Source organism: Pieris napi, chromosome 1, assembly GCF_905475465.1.
Source record: "Pieris napi chromosome 1, ilPieNapi1.2, whole genome shotgun sequence".
Lineage (NCBI taxonomy): Eukaryota > Metazoa > Arthropoda > Insecta > Lepidoptera > Pieridae > Pieris > Pieris napi.
In genome coordinates, this window is record NC_062234.1 from 3980639 (window position 1) to 4001389 (window position 20751).

The 20751-nt window shown below is 34.8% G+C and overlaps 1 protein-coding gene and 1 long non-coding RNA gene across 3 annotated transcripts in view; one reads left to right on the plus strand and one right to left on the minus strand.

Moving 5' to 3' along the window:
- Window positions 1-20751, minus strand: part of LOC125059013 (hemicentin-2-like) — a 182154-nt gene that overhangs the window by 44759 nt on the left and 116644 nt on the right. The window lies entirely within an intron of this gene.
- LOC125059312 lies at window positions 3066-3539 on the plus strand. The gene is made up of 2 exons (XR_007118646.1): window positions 3066-3209; window positions 3365-3539. It is a non-coding gene; the product is annotated as an uncharacterized LOC125059312 (long non-coding RNA).

Below are 20751 nucleotides of genomic sequence, written 5' to 3' on the forward strand. Positions count from 1 at the left end.
GATAATCGATAATCGCAAACCTTTGCAAGAAAAGCATAACTTCCCAGAGAAAGCTCTTAATTTTGTAATAACTTATCATTTATATCTTCCGCTTTTAAGACCACTTATTTAAAGTTTGTAAGGATTCTGTTAGGAGAAACGTTAAATAACTATTAGTAGTAGAACTGACACAGTTCTTTTTTTAAACATGGAAACAGATCAAACAATTCTCAAAGAAACAGGAAATTATCCTTGTATTAGTATGACATGACATATGACCATCGCACTCTAGTGAGTATAATGGTCATAAAAGGCATTGTAACGCAAAAAAGGCATTGTGATCTTAAAAAACACTAGATTTCTACACAAATACCAATTTAATGGTAGGTTCATCGTATTGACTAGGTCCATACTCCATTTAGTATCTTTTTGTGTAACAACAATTGTCCTGTTACACAAAAAGGGTGATAAGATAATTTTAATTGCTACTTACGAACACGCACTGGTCCAAATTAACTTTCATAATGTGGAAGTATTAGAATCTATTATAATTCATATTCTTCTATTGGGATTGCGAAGAAAACTTGACTTAGACTAAAAAAATTAGTTAGTCTCATTATTGGGTGCCTTAATTTATGAAGTGTTTGTTAATACCGAATCATAAAAAAAACAGAATACAATTACTTTAGGGTAATAATACTAATGCATAGAGAAGTTTCACCAAACACATTTTGCTTGGGACCAAACCGTCAACGAAACGTTGTAAGCCATACTTACTGCGCGTTGGGCTCCGATTTTTGTCCTCCGGCGATTATTGACCTATTTCGTTTCCATAGAATAGAAATCGCATGAAATACAGGTTACGGTTGTTATAGCTCATAAATGTTCTGCGGAAAACGAGTTGCTAAGTTTGAAAAAGTGTAGATACGAAAAGTAAAACTGTTTTTATAAACAAAATTAAGATATTAATACAATTTCCATTAATTTTTAATTCAATAATTATTACTAAAATTCGTTTTATTTTTATAAATTATGATCTATTTATTTTACTTAGTTTTCTAGATTTGTCCTTTGGACACAGCGACGGCTCCCAACGTGGACCATGGCAGCTTTTATAAAAAAAAATAGATCCGCTCCTAGATCAACGCCCATCGATAAACACTTCGTAGTATACTTCGTATGAAAAACGTCATTTGTTATTACACTCCGTAAGGTCTTCAAATAAAGAGATAGATAAGGAAGTTATAGCACTTAAAGTATTATTTTATGAGGTTATTTGCAAAAATAAATTTATTTAATTAAAGGCACGCACTAACAGCGTCACATATCTTCTACTGAGATATTCTTTACACAAAGACAGCGACGTTGAATAATACAAGTCGTCCTATACACACATATCTGTAATGGGATTACACGCGACATGTTTACTCTCTAGACTAAATAAGTGAAAGTACCTTTACTAGTACGACGTATAACCTCAAATTGTTTTAGACTTATGATTTTGTTTTATATCTTATTTAATTATTTTACGTTTAATGCTTAATTCCATTCCAGGGTGAGGGCATTAAACTTGGGATAATATTCGCAAAATTGTTGTTGAAATTGTAATTTGATATCTAAATTCTCTATAAATAATCATGAGTACCTTCACGTACTTACCCTCGCTTTTACACCATCACACAACCCAGCCAAATTAGGTACAGTTAAATGTATTGAATAATTTTTATTTGTTTGTTTCCTTTCGTAAATTTTTGAACCTTTTTGTAGTTAAATTTTGTATTATGTAAACTTTTTGTATTATGTATTCCATTCTGGTTATATTTTCAGTTTAACTGTTTGTTATTATATATAATTTATGTTAGCTATAGGATTACGAAATAAATAACTAAATAAAATGAAAGTTGCTTGAATGAAGAAAGTACAGTGGTACAGTGATTTGCAAAATGAATATGGTGATGATACGTTTAAGGAGTTTTGACTCTAATTATGTAATTTAAATTTTTATTTAATTAAAATTAAAGTGAACCTCAAGAGATCCTAAGTTCTATATAATTTGTACATTGTACAATATATTAAGGAAAACAATCAAGGCATTAAGCACATAGTTTAACGAGCTTCTCAAGATCAATATTGCATCTCAGCGCATACAACGCGGTAATTTCGCGTACTCAGAGCTTAATTTAGTGCTGATAGTTGTAGTAGTTGATTACTTGTTATGCCAAGTTACCATTTAGCAACATTGAGTTAAATATCGGGCCATCCATATGCTTATAAATATACTAGCTGACCCGGCAAACGTTGTTTGCTCATGTACATTATTTCTAGGAACATTTTTTTACTTCACTAAAAATAACTATCTACTATTATAATAAAAAATAGGGATTGATCGTAGATGGGTGAACATTTAGATTTGTATGTATTTTTTAATGCCACATTATAAAAAATTAAAATTTGGGGTGGACACCCCTTATCACTTAGGGGTTTGAAAGATAGATAGTAGCCGATTCTCAAACTAATATGCATAAAAAAATCATAAGAATCGGTCGAGCCGTTTCGGAGGAGTATGGGAACGAACATTGTGATACGAGAATTTTATATATTAGATCGTTAGATTAATGAAGTCTTGTTTCAAGTGAAGCATGGCGTTATGGTTGTAGTTCCTTACAATTTCCTGGAACACTAAAACTTGGTGATTAGAAAGAGTGGCAGAGAGTTTATTACCAGGTCTTTTCGCCCGCTCTACTTCCTTTGTACGGTATATGTAAATTTAGATTCTAATTGTTTTCGTAGTAACGTTTATAAGTGTTGGTTTTTTTCGTTCACGAGTACTATCAAATAAATTTTGATTTTGAATGGAGTCATATGTTATAGCCAAAATATTTTTTCATATTATTTATGTTTTAGTACTGTTCTTTATAATAATTATTTAACAATTGAACTTTTAAGTATATCGCTTGTGTCTCTGATATCTGCGTTTAATGTTAAAAAACCTTTGTTATTATTTAACCCAGCGACTGAAATGATAAAAAGGCAATCGCAGAAACTGAGGCCTAAAGACAAATCCTACTATAAAAATAGTATCTTAACCCTGGAAAGATAGTCTGCGTAAAATTTACGCATGCGTTTTCGAATAATTGCTCTTTCTTTCTAATTAGCGCGAATCCATAGCTGTGCGTTTAGGACATCTCATTCGTCGTTGGGAGCTGCCGCGTGACGTAAGTGTCAATAAGGTAAGTGCCACCGATTTTGAAATATAACGACCGCGTGAGTCAAAATTACGCATGATTATCTTTATCGTGACTTTTATGATTTTGGCTTATATGACAGTTTTAGTACTGTTTTAATACTTTATATTATAACTAATATTATAATTTACTTTTTAAAGATATTGAGGCAAATATATATCACAATGGGGAGTATCAATTGAAACCAACACGAAATCCTGGCCGCTCTTATGCAAAGTGATGACGAGCTTCCGTGTGAGGACACCGACAGTGAAGTAGCGGACCACGTTTAAAGTTTTCTTTTTTTTTAAGTAAAAATAAAGGAGTTTAAAAAATTATCTGCAGTATTCATTATTCTAATATATGTGTATATATAATAACATACAGTTCATTAAAATAAACTATTAAACCTAGACCTACAACTAATTCAATTAATTATCTTTTCCGTATTACAAAATATGATTATCTTTCTAGGGTTAAAACTCTATGACCGCTGTAATCGTTATATCAGTTAAGAAAACAACTAAATTGAATAATCAAATCAAATTCTATCGAAAAAATGTTGTACTGTTCAGGCCACCTAATAACAAAGAATTAACATTGGGTGGGTGGAGCCGTTAAGCCAAGTATAAGTCTGGCTTGGTACCATTTACAATGCTAAAATCTTATTTCGTTAACCTATAGAATCGGGCTCGACCTGACACATTTATGATAAATGATGACACTTTGATCTTCGACAATACCCAGGAGCCACTTTATCACTTTCATCATATTACCTCCGTTACGAGAGATTTTATTAAAAAGATGAATGTTTGATATAAATCTATTACTATTACATTTTTGCCGTAGTATTTTAGTGAATAACAATTTAAATTGTCTTATATACTTACATTATTTTTATACTGAAATAAAAAAAAATCTTTACATCATTACTCAAACAAGATAAAGTTACGTTCTCCAAACGGGTAAATTTTACGAAATTGGTTCTTAAGAAGTGTGATTTATTTTTGTTAGAAGCAATTTTATTTTAGTCACTGTCCATAGACGATCTTATGTATATCTTACAACAATCTTTGAGGTCTTTTTCAGTGATTGCATTATTATTGTTATACACGAAGGCGTGATGGCATTCGTAGTGTTTACCCAGTCAAAACTCATCTGTTATCTTCTGGGTTGCAGCACTACTCTGTTCTATTTACGACTTTATAGACAATATTGTTAGAGCCCATATCGGGATTATCCCAGTTTGGCACAAGAACAATGGGTGTGAATATGCCGCAAAAGATAGGTTTCTAGTCTAAGAGCTGATAATTATAGTTATATATACATCTACACTATCTCCTTAATGGGAGTAATATAGGCTATACCTCCAATAAAATTAAAGTTTAACTAAGTTACTATGTAAGCTTTTTCTAGAAGACAAATTATTGACAAAAAAAACAAAATAATTGGATCATGTTAATTTTGAACTCAGTAAATGGATTTTTTTATGAGAGATTATTAATTATCAAAGAAAGAACCGGCATAACGCGGTAATTAAGAGACGTCAACATCCGTAATAATTTGTCAACATAATTAATTTAAAGGACATACTCACCATGATAGACTGTTGGGTTAAAAACATTTTTAAACAAGTCAAAAATTCAAAATAAAATCTCTGATAACTGCATTTTTTTTTCTTAGTTAGGTAGTATGCTAACATATATATATATATTTATGAAACTTACTTCTCACTGAAGTATTATCATGATATCATAAAACAATTATTTAAAACAATATTTTTGTTATATTTGTATTCATTTTTGTTAGACACGAAAATTGCTTCGTTTTCTTTTTAATTCATTGACTCTTCAAACAAGAAAGCGTTTAGAAATGACCTTAAACTACATTTGAACATAACAAAGAGAAAGTAGCAATTGAGCTTTGGTAGAACGCTTGTGAAGGAATCGTTCTACTTCAGCAGCTCTTATGCTAATAGCCGCTGTATTTGTATGTATGTTTCTGCACGCTCCCGTCGCGCCAATTGACCCAGAAATATAAGCCGTACTTAGAAAATGGGTACGGGATCTTTTGTAGCTGAAATTTTAAGGTTTTTCGCTTTGTAATAAGGCATTAGATTTTATGGTGGCCTGTTTTTGGATATGTATATTTTTCGGGTCTAAGGACGAGTTTTGATATTTGAATAACATATATTTGCAAATCAGCAAAACGGTATTAGCCCAGTGTCTAAGCGCGAGTCTTAACATTGGGGAATGTATATTTTTTAAACAAATACATATTTTAGTTATTAAATTTTTACTTGTAAGGATATTTTTATATCTAATGGTTTATAGTATACCATTAAAATGCATTAAGCTGTACAGAAGTTTAAGCTTCAGAAAAGAAAAGATAAAATTATAAAGTGTTACAAACGTTTCTATATTTTGAAGTGACAAAATAAATGTGATATATATCTAATATATTATATATAAAATTCTCGTGCCACAATGTTAGAAACCATACTTCTCCGAAACGGCTCTACCGGTTTTTATCAAATTTTATATGCATATTCAGTAGATCTGAGAATCGGCTACTATCTTTTTTTCATAGCCCTAAGTAATAAGAGTTGTTCACCCCTATATTTTATTTTTTGAACGAAATTTTTTTTTTTATAATGTGCCATTAAAAATACATGCAACCCTAAATTTTCACCCCTCTACGATCAATGCCTATTTTTTATCATTGCAGATAGTTGTTTTTATTGTACTAAAACAATGTGTCCTAGAAAAATAATATACATAGCAAAACAAATGTTTGCCGGGTCAGCTATACATATATTTTATAATTTTGTTATTTCTATACTATCTACACTAATATTATACTGAGATTTGATTGTTTGTTTGCAATCAAGAAGCTCCAAAACTACTGGACAGATTTGGATAGTTCTCTCACCATTAGAATCCTGCATTATCTCTCATGAACATAGGCTATAGAATGTTTAAGAAAAGTTAAGAATTTCTAGTATGTAACTGTGAAAAAATACCAATAGAGCAAAGTGATATACTACAGGTATATTGATTTGATTATTCCAAGTGAATTCATGAAAAACAGAACTATTATTCTATTTTACATGTTGACGATTTAGTGACACGTCACGCAATGTACCATCATTATCAAATGCTAATTCAGTGATTATAATCTTGAGTATGGATTGATATTTATTAACAAATCTAGATATTATTGAAGCAGAAATCCTAATGAAATTACTACAATACGGTACTATCTTATTTCCCATAATAATAACATTGTGTAGAATTCAATAAGAACAGTAATTAAAACATATGGGTGCGGCGGAGGCTTGCATCCATTTCTATTGTAGTCAGTCTTTGTCTTCGCTCTAAAACCACTGTACTGTATTGTTTATATGCTTTTTATTACTTGGAACTTTTGCATTATTTATCAAAGCATAAACTTGTACACTGTGAAACATGATTCATTATTTGATTCCTTTCGCGTTTTACTTGTATTTAATTACTTAGTAGTTTGAATATAAATATATGAAGGTAAAACGTATAACGTTTCAAATTATTTCTAGTATACGTACTGTGTCTTGGGCGCAGAACAGGCTGATGAGGGGATCTTTTATGTTTGACAAATGTCGTCTGTTTTTGGACTAAAGACATATTGCTTTCAACAATATTTCTTTCAGCGTACGAGCAAGTTTTGATCGCGCGTATAGTTGTGCTATTGTAGGGACTCCTTCGTAAATGTCCAGTCTCAATAGAGCTAAAATATCACGAGAGCGACTATGGTTTAAAATTTAGACACCTATCAATATTTTATAGCTGTGTATTAATAATAAAATATAATTATAAGTAAGGTAAGTTGTCCCTCGACAAAACGGAATCTGTTATTTCGTGACCCAAAAATGGGCGGCTTCAGAGACGGAATTCATGGTTGAAGGGGTAAGGATTCTGGTGGCCTCCAGAATGAAATATCTTGGTCTAGTTATGGATTGTAATTTTGAGCCCTATTTTGAATCTCTCGAGACTTGTGAGGACAGTAGGAACACTTGGCAAGCTATTGATTAACCGATCTCTCCTCGCTCCCTTATATACCACAACACAGGCGAGGTAAAATAGCGAAGCATGTGAGGCGGGGGGCGTCACCAAAAGACATTCTTCTCGAGAGGTGATCTGATAACCAGGCTGCGTTCTAGTGCTCGCACATCCACTGTGGGGGCAATCCTTTCAGTCTTAAAATACTGGGTGAATAGACGGAGGGGTAGTTTCGGCTTTCGCAGATACTGTCTAGGCATGGGAGTCATCTGCGGAACATACATAGATGAATGTGTTACCTGGACCGGGATTGTGTTGGCTTTGTTCGGTAGTGAGGAGACCTGGAGTGCAAAGGTCTTCTGTAAATGTGTGATGCTGCAGAAGGGGGCTACTGAGGGTTGAGTGTAAACTGGCCGGTGGTTCAGGCTTAGGTGTTTTAATGGGTAGAGTTTCTACCCCTCTGAATAGCAAAGGGCTTTGAGTGTAGACCCAGCTGTGTGTGTGTTAGGTACGCCACAAAACATACTTATAATATAGACATCACACTACGGCGAAAAAATGGGGTAGGTACGGCTAGTTATCTTTAGCAAAATATTATAAGATAAAAAAATATATGGCTTCAGTCTTTGGTAACTACACATTTTTTAGAGCACAACGCCCCATTTCATAAACATACATACGTATATTCATAAGAGCATACTTACTATCCTTTCTGGTATCCAATCTTTGAATGTAAGACATATGGATCTCCTCAATAATATTCAAATGTAAGTAAAACGCCACTCCGCCAAAGAAATATCATTTTACACAAAAATAACATAAGACTGAACATTATCTTGAGTAAATAGGTTCTGGAGCCATATACATCCCTAAGTATCTGATGTTATAAGCTTTCTGATTTATTGCACACGAATATGAAACCTCCACATTGTTTTTACCCGCTCAAAGTACATTTTCTGTCATGGTTGCTGCTGAATTTTTTATGAGAAAGAATTCCTATGATGGAAGTTTGATTTGGGTTTCTTCATATCTTATGAAATTATGTTCATTCAAATAGAATGAAGATTCCTAGGATCTTAAGATATATTATTATTATAATAAACGAATTATTGAGATAAACGAATAATTTTAAAAACCAATTTATTATTCTATAAATTCATAATGATATTTTTATATTTTGATACTGGATGCTAATCGACGCCCATAGTTAAATATCTTTTTTCTTTGTGACAAAATGTAATTATTTTTATGCATTTTTACCTATATTAATAAAGATCATTTTTTGTTGACCTCTAAAGAATACAGGGTATGTCGTTTCACTCTAGGCGCTCTGCTAGTTAGAGAACGGTGTGAGCTATTTCCACCCAAACCAACTATAACACTGACCGGCCTGTGACCACTTCCCCATTCAAAGTCAAAGTCAAATCATTTATTTCAATTAGACCATCTAAAATGGCACATTTGAACGTCAAAAAAAAAAATATAAAGAAGATTCTAGTTGCCCCTTCCAAGAGGTAGTTTCGTGTGGAGAAGAATGGGCAAGAAACTCCACACTTACTCTTTTAAAATAGGTTTACAATATTTTGTTACATTTGTTAAATAATTATATTTGAAGACAATGTAATCTTAGAATAAACTACTATACTAAAAAAGTTAGTATACAATATACATGTTCCTCACATATTTACAAATATCGAAACCGTAGAATATTAACATTAAAGAGTAATAAAAATATTAAAAAAACACAACAAAACAGTGTGTGAGATACAAAAAAAAAATAATAATAATAAATTCAAATAAAAATAAAATTAACATTCTACTAGGACATTATTATTCCCCTGGTACGAAGCAGTCAAATTATATCTTATTGCATCAGTTACTATTATATGAAAAGCTGAACAGTTTCTCGAGGTCATTTCTGTTGAATTGAAAATATATTTTTCTGTTGGATAGTGAATAATCGAGAATGTTGGGGAATGTTGAAAATTAATAAAACGGTAGATGTACAATCTACCGGTGTTAAATTAAACTGCTTGTGATATTGTTTATTTTTTGGATTGGAGGATTGGTCATTAGATCAATTTGTCAAACCCCTTGTGTATCATAAAACTGAATGTTATCGTATGTTTCAGTCATGGGTACCAGCTTACAATACGGCTGTAATATAAGCTAATTATGTTACATGTTTTTTTAAAATACAAAATAAAATATATATTAATATATAAGCTAACCTAACACAGGGTTTAATAGGAAAAAACCCACTTCTGAGCCGTGAGGGTATAAAGTGTCAAGTCTCAAGTGGCGAAGGGCTATTGAGACATTTCACTATTATGTACTTCATATACATGTTATTTGAGGGTGACGTTACAAAAACAATATGTTTGGTGTATGTTTTTAATGTGCAGTATTAGCCTAACCTTCTTTCTATGTGCGTATTTAAAACTCGCTCATACGGTGAAAGAAAACATCGTGTGGAATGCCTAAGACCTAAAAGTCGATAGAAGATGTGTGTAGGACAAGAGGGTGATTTTAATATGAAACAAAATATCGCGAAATAGATAAGAATTTGAGACAAGGACTAAGGGTGAACAGGGGCTTGGTAAACATGTTTTCAAGGCCCGGCAAATAAAGCCGTAATTCCTGATTCATCCATTTGGAAAAATTAATTAGAAATAAGTTCCTCCCGTTATTAACAATGTTTACTTAATTTTCTTAAGGCAGCTCAAAATATAATAAACGTATCTTCAAAATAATAGCAAATAACTTCGAAATTATAAGACGTTAAGCCGATTCTAATTAATTTGATAAATTATTATTTTGAGTAGTTTATCGTCTTGCTCTTGTTTAAATTACTTTTTTAATTATCTTAATACTTTGCGGAAAAATCTATATTTTAAAAATGTTACTATGAAAATAGAGAAGTTTTAAAAATGTTGTAATTGAATGCATGAGAATACTTAAAATGTGTATTTGATTTAAGTGTATATTTGAATAAATAAAAGACAGTACGTTAGTCGGTTGGTAATTGATTATCTTTACTTAATGCCTTGTTTAAAGCAATCTTTCATTGGAGGAGTAACGCAAGTTTATTTCTTTGAATTCAATCAATGCATTATCCGTTCCTATTTTTGTATTTACTCATCCGAATATTTTCAATTATCTTTCCACATTCCACGGACAATGAACGCTATACCCGGATTTTATTGTCCTCGGATAAACGGGCATTGCTATTATATCTCTTTGTGTTGCAGCATTTTCGATAAAATGCTTTTATTATGAATTATAATAGGAAATTATGTATGTTTATAATAAGCTCTTATTATGCTCTTGCATTATGAAGGGAAAACTTATATTTGACATACTATAATAATTAAAAAAAAACTTTTTAAATAATCTTTGGATTAAATTACATATTAGATTCGTGATATATTTTGTTCAACTGTATGAAACGCCATAAATTTTCATATCATTCAATAAATTTTAAGAGATGTTTGTTTGAATGATCATCAGTAAGATATAAGTTGGAAAATAACAAAGAATTCGTTTCTCTTTTTCCCAAAAATAATAATAAGTTAAAGAGAAATAAAGTACAATAACAACTGCGGAAGAGTTGCTGCATCAGGGATAAGACACGCTTCAAGAGACTGACGGCCAACCTCCAGTAATGGAGAGGCACTAAAAGAAGAAAATAAAAACTAGAAATGTATACGTCATTAATTTTTCTCTTCTACACTAAATAATATACTTTTGTGACTATATAACTAATATGTGAGTACTACTCGCACATGGCTTTTTATTATTATAAATAACAAATTTCAACGTTTAAAATTTACTTAGAATCGGACCGAAAACTTTGAATTTTTAAATTCCACTTTCAAACTTTCGAAAACTTTAAGTCCGGTAAAACTAAAAGGTCCGAACATTGTTTGTTTCAGAGATAGTTTTCACGCACTATTCGAATATCCTAGCACGATTTAATGGCATTTCCTGTATGCCGGAGCCAAATAAATTGTTTTGCGGAATTCTTGATCAGTTTGTTGATTGTAGAAATTGGTCTACTATTTTAATACATTGTTAAAGTATTTCATCACTAGAATATACACACGCGTATCTTTACATTAAACTATTAGGTAAATATAAGTCCATTGTATTAAAAATGTTATTGTGCTGAAATAAGCAGCACTGTGTAAACGTTTGAACATTCAACTTGAATACAATTTGCCAAAAACAGCAGTATAGAAGCCATGAGTGAATATGTATGAGCACGGTTGGAGCTCTTCAAAGTGATAACAAACGTACTGTTGTATTGGCTTTATGAAGATTTGAAACTAGAATTTCCTTAGGTAAGGTTGTTCACTTGGTCCTTAGATGTACATTTCCTGTCGTACTTCTTATAGATTGACTAGGAAGGATGTATTTTCTATTTAAGTCACTCGGTAACTAAGTAATAAATGTCGGTTAATTTTACGTCAGATAAATAAAATCTGCAAGTATTCAATAAATAAGTGAAAAATCTTTCAAGAAAATGCAACAAATTAATTCACAGAATGAAACATGATAAGAGTCATACACAGCGATTCCAGTAATGGGAGGATGCTTTAAGTCCAGGAAAACATCAAATTAGGAACTGCTTGAAAGTGGCTGAAGATTAACCACAATTGCAAGAGAAATAAAAGTCTAAGAGGAGATAAAATGTGAGTAGCAAGTACCTACATCGCGGAAATGGCAGCTAGCTAAGCTGGTTCCAGCGGTCTCTACAGCTAGGTAAATGTGCTGAATAACCACTTTGAGCTAAAGGAAGAAGTATAAGAAATTGCCCATATATTCCAAAAACATTGATAGCATTGGAAATACTCGACACTGGCCGTGTAGGTATTTCTCAGGCAGTTTACGAACAGTACCATACCCACTTGTGTTTGAAGTTGAAATTTTGTAACGTGGAGTCTCAGACTGGCGTCGACTTAATCAAGTCAAATTTAACCCTAAGAAATACATAAGTCTGCGCGTTTTTTGATAAAATTTACCCTATGCCACTACTCCTCTCTTTAAAGAGACTTTTCTAAGAGCTTTTGGAAGAAGAGGCTAAATTCGACTCCAAGCTTGTGTACGCTACTTCACCGCTTACAACTCTCGAAATTGTGAATTCGATCCCATGTGGAGTACTGATCTCACCTCTGAGCAAGAGCTCCCCAATACCAGATCTCGCAACACTTGACCGCATTCAACGAATCGTTGACAGTCACTTTCCGAGCGGCTTGGATTCTTGGTGCTCTGTAGAAATATGTGGTGTCTCTGCGTCTGTTACATCTGCATGGAGAGTGTTTAGAGAATTTGCATTTTGCCGCGCACCACCACTATGAGGAACCAGCTACCCATTATATCCGAACCAATTTGACTTAGGGTCCTTCTTTGTATATAATTTACAATATTTTACATAATTATTTAATAATACAATAATAATACCATACCAGACCTAATAAATAGACTTAAAAGGCGACAAATCCTAAGTCTTGATAGACACGGTTGAAAGAGAGGAGCAGTCTCGATAAAGAGTTTTTGCTCTGAACGTCTAACAGCTCTCAACACATCTGCTTATAGTCTAGCTGACTGATTGCAAGATAAAGACTTATATAAAAAAAATACAATAATGATGAGCATGAGTTGTTAAAAGCACAACATAATATGTATAATGTATATACATAATTTAAGCCATCTGTAATGACGTCAACTGCTACCTGACGCAGGTGTGTTGTAGGATTATAACTGACAAACAGTATAACACCGAGTAACACATATAGCTGACACGTGACAGACAAAAAATAATTTGAATAAATTAAATTAATTACTTATTATTATTATTTATTGGAGGTCGGCTCGCGTTAGCTTTGGTTGACGCACGTGTTAGTGAGATTTCCGTGTTTTTCTCGGTGTTTCTGTGATTTTCCTAAGCTGAAATAGTTGTTATTGTGCTATTTAGATAAAACTAACCCTATTGGTGCTGGTAAAGTATAAAATTTAAATTAATATAGTTGCTGCAGTTTTAGTAATATGGATCTAGATCCTGACCCCGAGCCTCCTGACCCGGGAACCTCTTCTACGTCTCGCAAACGACAAGGAGAGGAGAGAAATGAACCATCCTTTAAAAAAACTATTACGGATCCCGCTCAGGCGAACCCGTCTATACAACACCTTTATGTCCACCCCTCCTTCTCCGATGGACCTAGGTCTTACTCTAATGAAGATAAAGGTCCGTTCATTGTCCAAGTCTCCCGTGAAGTAGAAGACCCATCTTCCGGAGCCTCTTTACGTGCTATTACATTCGGCCAGTTTATGCATAAGCACAAAATTAGTTCAATCATACACGATGGTGTAAAAAATATAGGTCGTAATAAAATCACCGTTGAGTTCTCTTCTGCTGAAGCTGCCAACAACTTTCTGGTCAACCCGGTTCTTAGTATGTGCAAGTTTAAAGCTATTATCCCCACTTACAACATTACCAGAATGGGGTTGGTCAGAGGTGTACCGGTGGACTGGTCAATGGACGAACTCGTGATTTCATTAGAGCTTCCTCCTGGATGTGGTGAAGTATTAAAATCAAGGCGACTGAACCGAAAAACAGTCACTGAGGGTGTCACCACCTGGGTGCCTACCCAATCTGTCGTCCTTACCTTCAGGGGGCAAATGCTCCCTGCCAAGGTTTACTCCTACCACACTTCCCTCCCTGTCGAAACCTACCAACTCCCAACCATACAGTGCCTGAACTGCTGCCGTTTTGGACATATCAAATCGATTTGCCGATCTAAGCCAAGATGTTACAGGTGTGCTCAGCCCCATACAGGTGATACGTGTGAAGTCACTTTAGAAAAATCCACATGTTTACATTGCTCAGGCAAACATTTTGCTTCTGACAAGGGCTGTCCAGAATTTACTCGACAGCAATCCATAAAAATGGTGATGTCCCAGGACAACATCTCATACGTTGAAGCAGCAATTAAGTTTCCTCCTGTCCGACGTTCATATGCTGAGATGACAAAAGAAATGTTTACCCCTCCTGCCTATTCTCTAAAATCTACTCAAAAATCCCAAACTCCTACCAATGCCTCCTATCGCCAAACAATTTATCGCTCCCCTCGTCCCCAAGCTCCTCTAGCAAAGGGGTACGATAGAACAGCTCACCAGACTATTGTTGGTGAGTGCTCCTCATCCCTCCCAAATGGTTGTGCTCTCAACAATAATGTTGACACCCTTCCCTCTCAGGGAAAAATGTTAGAATTTATTTCTGAATTTCTTCTAAGTATTGTCGCTCCATGTAGCGAAATCCCCCTACCGCCCAACGTTGCCAAAAACCTATCCCAACTTTTTAAATTACTACAAAACGGACCCAATAACCCTAATTCAATGGAATAGTAAAAGCTTACGTTCAAAAAAACATGAATTAATTTCCCTCATAAACCTCCATAAACCCACGATTGTTGCCATCTCGGAGACATGGCTGAGACCTGGTTCCCGATTTCGGGTGCCTGGCTTTTCCTGTCTGCGGGATGACAGGAATGATGGGTATGCGGGCAGTGCTGTCTTTGTACGGCATTCCCTCCCATTCTCCCAAATTCCTCTCCCTACCCACAGCGATCAGATTAATGCTGTTGCTGTTCGTACCTTAGACATTTCTTTTGTATCTTTGTATATTCCTCACCCTTCTCCTTCTCTTCTTCCTGAGATACAATCAATTTTATCATCCCTTCCCAGCCCTATCATAGCCATGGGTGACTTTAACACCCATCACACTATGTGGGGGTGCCATGCTAGTGATAGGTTTGCTCCACTGCTGATTGACTTACTCGACGATGTCAATCTCTGCATCCTCAATGATGGCTCTCCAACTCGCAGGGTATACCCTAATCAGAATCCCAAATCTGCAGTGGATCTCACCCTCTGTTCCCCTAACCTAGCCTCGCAACTAACTTGGAACGCCCTTGAGTTCACCTATGGCAGTGATCATTTTCCTGTAATTATTTCATTAAATAACAAATCCTTACCCCCCTCTTACCACAACCCCCTTTTAAAATATAAACTCAAAAAAGCAAACTGGAAAGATTATGCCCAATCCGTTGATTGCATGGTAGACACTCTGCCTGATTTGGAATGCGAAGAAAATGTCTTGTCTTGCTATGATCTTTTTTTAAATTCTCTCATATCTTCGGCCGATTCCCAGATCCCCAAAAAGCACTCTCCTAAAAATCTGCTGCTTTCCTCTCCCTGGTGGGATGATGAATGCAGCGATTTGTTTGGTAAGAGAATGGCTGCAGAGAAATCCTACTCAGCCAGTATGTCACAGGAGATCTTTATTAATTACCAGAAGCTTGATGCTAAAATTAAAAGGTTGGTATCCAGGAAGAAAAGATGTAGTTGGATACAATTTTGCGAATCCCTTAGCCCTCGTTCTCCATCCTCTATTGTGTGGTCTAATGTGAGGAGATTCCGTCGTTCCCTGAACCATGTTAATCCTTCTTCAAATAACCCTTCTGACTGGCTTAACAACTTTGCGGATAAACTGGCTCCACCTTTCGCTCCCTATGTGGACTCATTTTTAAGTTCTACGCCAGCTCCGGCTAACAATGAAATGGATGCTCCCTTTTCTTTCTCTGAGCTTCAAATCGCTCTTAATGGTCTCAAAGATTCAACTCCAGGGGAAGATGGCGTTCCATATTCCTTCCTGACTAGACTAAATGACAAAGCTAAACTTAACTATCTAAAAATAATCAACAAAATTTTTGAAACTGGTATTATACCGACATCTTGGACATCTCAAATAGTCATTCCCATTCTCAAACCTGGAAAAAACCCTTCAGATTCAAATTCTTATCGTCCCATAGCTTTGTCATCTACTTTAGCTAAAGTAACGGAACACCTTCTTAAAAACCGACTGGAATGGTTAATGGAAAGTAGAAATATTCTCCCCTCATCCCAATTTGGGTTCCGGAAGGGTATGAGTACCACAGACAGCCTCAGTATACTGACAACAGACATTCGCCTAGCCTTTACAAAAGGAGAGTACCTTGTGGGTGTGTTTCTTGATATTGCTTCTGCATATGACAGTGTCCTACTTCCAGCGCTCAGGCAGAAACTGCTTAAGCTGAGTGTTTCTTCGAGGATGGTACATCTCATATGTAATCTGCTATTTACCAGATCTATTTTGATAAAGCATCAGAATACCTCTCTTCCCCCCAGACTAGTCTGGAAAGGTCTCCCTCAAGGCTCAGTTCTCAGCCCTCTGCTCTATAGCATTTATACCTATGACCTCGAACTGTCTGTTACCAGTTTTTGCAATATTTTACAATATGCTGATGATATTGTCCTCTATCACAGCTCAAGCAGTATAGGGGAAGTATCCTGTCGTATCAATTCTGCTTTGTATTATCTAGGCCAGTGGTTGTCTGACCACGGCTTGTCCCTGTCAGTGGGCAAATCTCAGGCAGTGGTGTTTACAAGGAAGAGATACATTCCCACTCTACTCATTTCATTTGAAAATCAAGCAATCAACCTGACAGATAAAGCAAAATTTTTAGGTATTTATTTAGACAACCGGCTGAACGGAATTGCCCATTCTGAACACATTATCAAAAAATGCGAAAAAGGTATTAACGTACTAAGAGCAGTAGCGGGAGTTTGGTGGGGCGCTCACCCCTATTCTTTAAAGTTATTGTATAATGCCTTAGTACGTAGTCATATGGATTACTGTATGTTTGTTCTGGATCCCTTTAACAAATCAGCTGCTGAGAAACTAAACAAAATTCAATATAGGTGCCTTAGAATCATTCTAGGTGCAATGAAATCCTCCCCCACTAATGCTTTGCAGGTAGAGTGTGTTGATCCTCCTCTACACATCCGCCGGCAGTATTTATGTGACCGCTTTGTTAGCAAGATGTTACAGCTATCATCCCACCCTCTTTGGCATCGATTATCCCAACTATCACATTCTCCTTGTACCCGCAACTCCTCTTCCTATCTGCTAGATAGTTATCTAAAGTTCACCAGCCTCCCTAACCCCCTGATATCTTTTCCAATAAATCCCCTGTATTCTACTTCTTATAAAGCCCTGGTATACAAACCTCCCATCATCACAGACCTTGGTCTGATCAAAGGAGCCCCAGATACCAACATCAAATTACAAAGCTATATTAATCAAAATTGGCCAAATCATCTTCTTATTTACACTGACGCATCAAAGCTGTCTCCAGACGGCTGTGTTGGTGCTGCCTGTTGGGTTCCTCGGTATAGAATTATCCTGAAATTTAAATGTCCTCCCGAATCTTCAGTGTTCACAGGAGAGGCCACTGCTCTATTGGAAGCAATCCTGTTTGCACACTCCCATAACATACAACAGACAGCTATTTTGACAGACTCTTTTAGTTGTTTAATGTCCATTAAAGAAAACCCATTTCGCAGCAAATCACGTTTTCCCATTATTCTAAAAATCAGGGAGACTCTGCTCTCTTGTAATCAAAAAGGATTGTCTATCATACTAGTTTGGATTCCTAGCCACTCAGGTATCCCTGGAAACGAGACTGCTGATTCATGTGCCAAATCAGCTGTTGAGTCAGGTTCTCTAGATCATTTTGAAAATTCAGCACAGGATCTTTGTACTCTTGCAAAGACATATCTGGACAGAACCTGGAAGACATTTTGGAATGACTCCAAATCGGTTAAGGGTAAGTTTTATGCTTCCATCCAACCAAACATACCAAGACAACCCTGGTTTTGTCATTATCGGAATGCAAATCGCTGGATTACATCCACAATCTCACGTCTTCGTCTTGGTCATGCTTGCACCCCTGTTCATCTAGCCAAGCTCCGGATAAGGGATCACTCTATCTGTGAGTGTGGCTTGGATGAAGGCACTGTATCTCACATTCTATTTAATTGTCCCAAACTAACCTATCCTCTCTATGACGTTCTTCCCCGTAAAGTCCCCCGTCCTTTAAGTGTTAAATGTTTGTTAATGTTTGTGTTTAGTCCATATTGTAGATTTTTATGTAAATATATAGAAAGCAATAAAATTAAAGTGTAATATATATATAAATATTATTATAAAGAGGAAACAGTATTTAATAATGGTATTATTACTCACTCATATTTGTGTTGTCTGTGCAGCCTTAAAACTAACAATCGAATTGCAACTATTTTGTTTTTGTTTAGGTGCATATTCAAAAATAACTTAATTATTATTTTCACCGATCAATCTCCATCGTGCCTTCTCCATCTACACGACACTGGCGAAGTACCTTGTGCCCAGTTGGCACATATAAAAGCCATTAAAAAAAAAAAAAAAAAAAAAATTATTATTTATTAATTTCACTAGTTATTGTGAAGTGTAATGCCTTATGAATTTCTGTATTTCTTTATTTAAACGGTCGTATTTCTTAGTACCAAGTCCTGAAACAATTATTGTTTCGACAATCAATTCCAATTCCGGCTCATACCGGTGTTAACCACAGTGTTATTATTTGCATGTTTACTAATTATTCACCATGTTAACCAATTAAAAAAAACCGTGGTCCTATAACCATCAAATTTATTTTGCTTTTGCTTACTTAATTCACAATTAGGTGTTATGTGCTTGACACACAACATCGATTATTCTAAAGCATGTCGGCTTGGTCTCAATGTTTTCTGTCGTCATACGAACTGGTGGTTAATACGCGCATAAAAATATAAGTACATAGTTGCTGCAGAGCCGTGATTCGAGTTGCCCTGAAGGTTGAGAATTGCACGCTCAAGCCTCTAGGACCTAGGTCAATATCGCTCTTAGCAATTAAATACTGTAATATATGAAAATACCGCACGAAAATATCGATACAGTGTTCCCATGTTAAATATTTTTTATTGGATTGACAGCGTTCCGATATCAGGTACAAATGACAGTAAAATGTATTTACGTGACACGTCCTCTGTGGGTTTTGGGTTTCACATTTTAATACAACGGCCGAATGTGATAACAATGAAAAACCGATTAAAGGAAAATGTATTTGTTTGTTATAACTTTGATAAGTAATTTTTTAGACTGTATCACATATATTTTAATTTTCTTTAACAAAAGGTTTTATAGGGTGAAAATTTTATCTATATATCATATTATATTTTAGCATCATAGTTTCATATAAATACTAATGCTAATGGATTAATTATTTATTTATCAGAAACAAACATACGCTTTAATAGAAACAGAAAGAAGACAAAATATAAAAAAAATAATAAACAATCATGACAGCAGTCAGGAAAGACAAGTAGACAAAATAAAATAATAGAGTATCTATTCACAGAACACTAACTATTCCAAACACTAGGATCTATAAACAGATACTATCCATCTTTCAAACCCTTAAAGTGATAAGGGGTGTAAAAAAAATATTTTTGGATTTTTTTTTGATACAGCATACAATCCTTAATTTTCATCTACCCTCTACGATTAACCCTTATTTTTTATTTGATAGTTTAAATCTTATAACTTGAACTCTGAGGTTTATAGAGAAAAATTCAAAGGAAAACCTTAAAAGTTTTCATTCCAGAAAACAGAACGGTCTGAGGTCATTGCAAAATGTTCCATGTTGGTATGTACTAAAAAGGTAGGCTACGCATTAAGGAGAAACGAATTTCGCGGGGGCTAGTCTTATATAAATTTTTAAGAGTATAGTCGTCATATATAATGCATTTAATGTGCTTCGAAAGTTCTTCAAAAGCCAACTCAGCGAAACGAAAGCTTTGCTTTACACATTAGTCTCATGAAACTGTGTGAGCTCATTCATTTACGAAAGTCCTACACCTGCATTTTACGATCAAAAGACATTGAATTTGAAACTTCGCTATGATTCTCCACAGTCAAATTTATGGATAAACTTTGTATTTGTGACCCCCTTTATATACCCACTTTCAGACCGTTGCTATGGCAACCACGTCCTTTATTGCGATTGAACCGTTCTGATCAGGAATTTTATGCGAATCGAGAGAATATTTACAAAAGCATTCCTTTTAACTGTAAAATACTGTTTGTATTTGTTCATAAGTAGAATAAATCTATTAGAGATAAAAGTGTGTATTCAGTTCTACACAGGTTGGGACAATTTTGAAATATTATTCGAGTATTAAGTCCTTACATATGAAATTGGCTTTTTGCCGTACAGCCTATTTTGACCTGAAATCGAAATTCAAAATTCTATTTTTTACAGCTATTTACTCGTGCATTTATTTTTCGAAAACCATAATTCATTTCATTTTTCCGGTTTTTTTTTCTTTGCGTCGCTCTATTTATAAAATGGAAAACATGAAATATCGCGTTATTTACGAGTACGAGTTCCACCCTGGCACTAGTGCTGCAGAAACGGCTCGAAGGATTAATGATGTGTATGAAACGATGTCCCAACAGAAAACACAGTGCGTTTTTGGTTCCAACCTTTTCGTTTTGGAAATTTTTACCTGCAGAACAAGTCCCGTGCACGGCCGGAGACCAAAGTTGA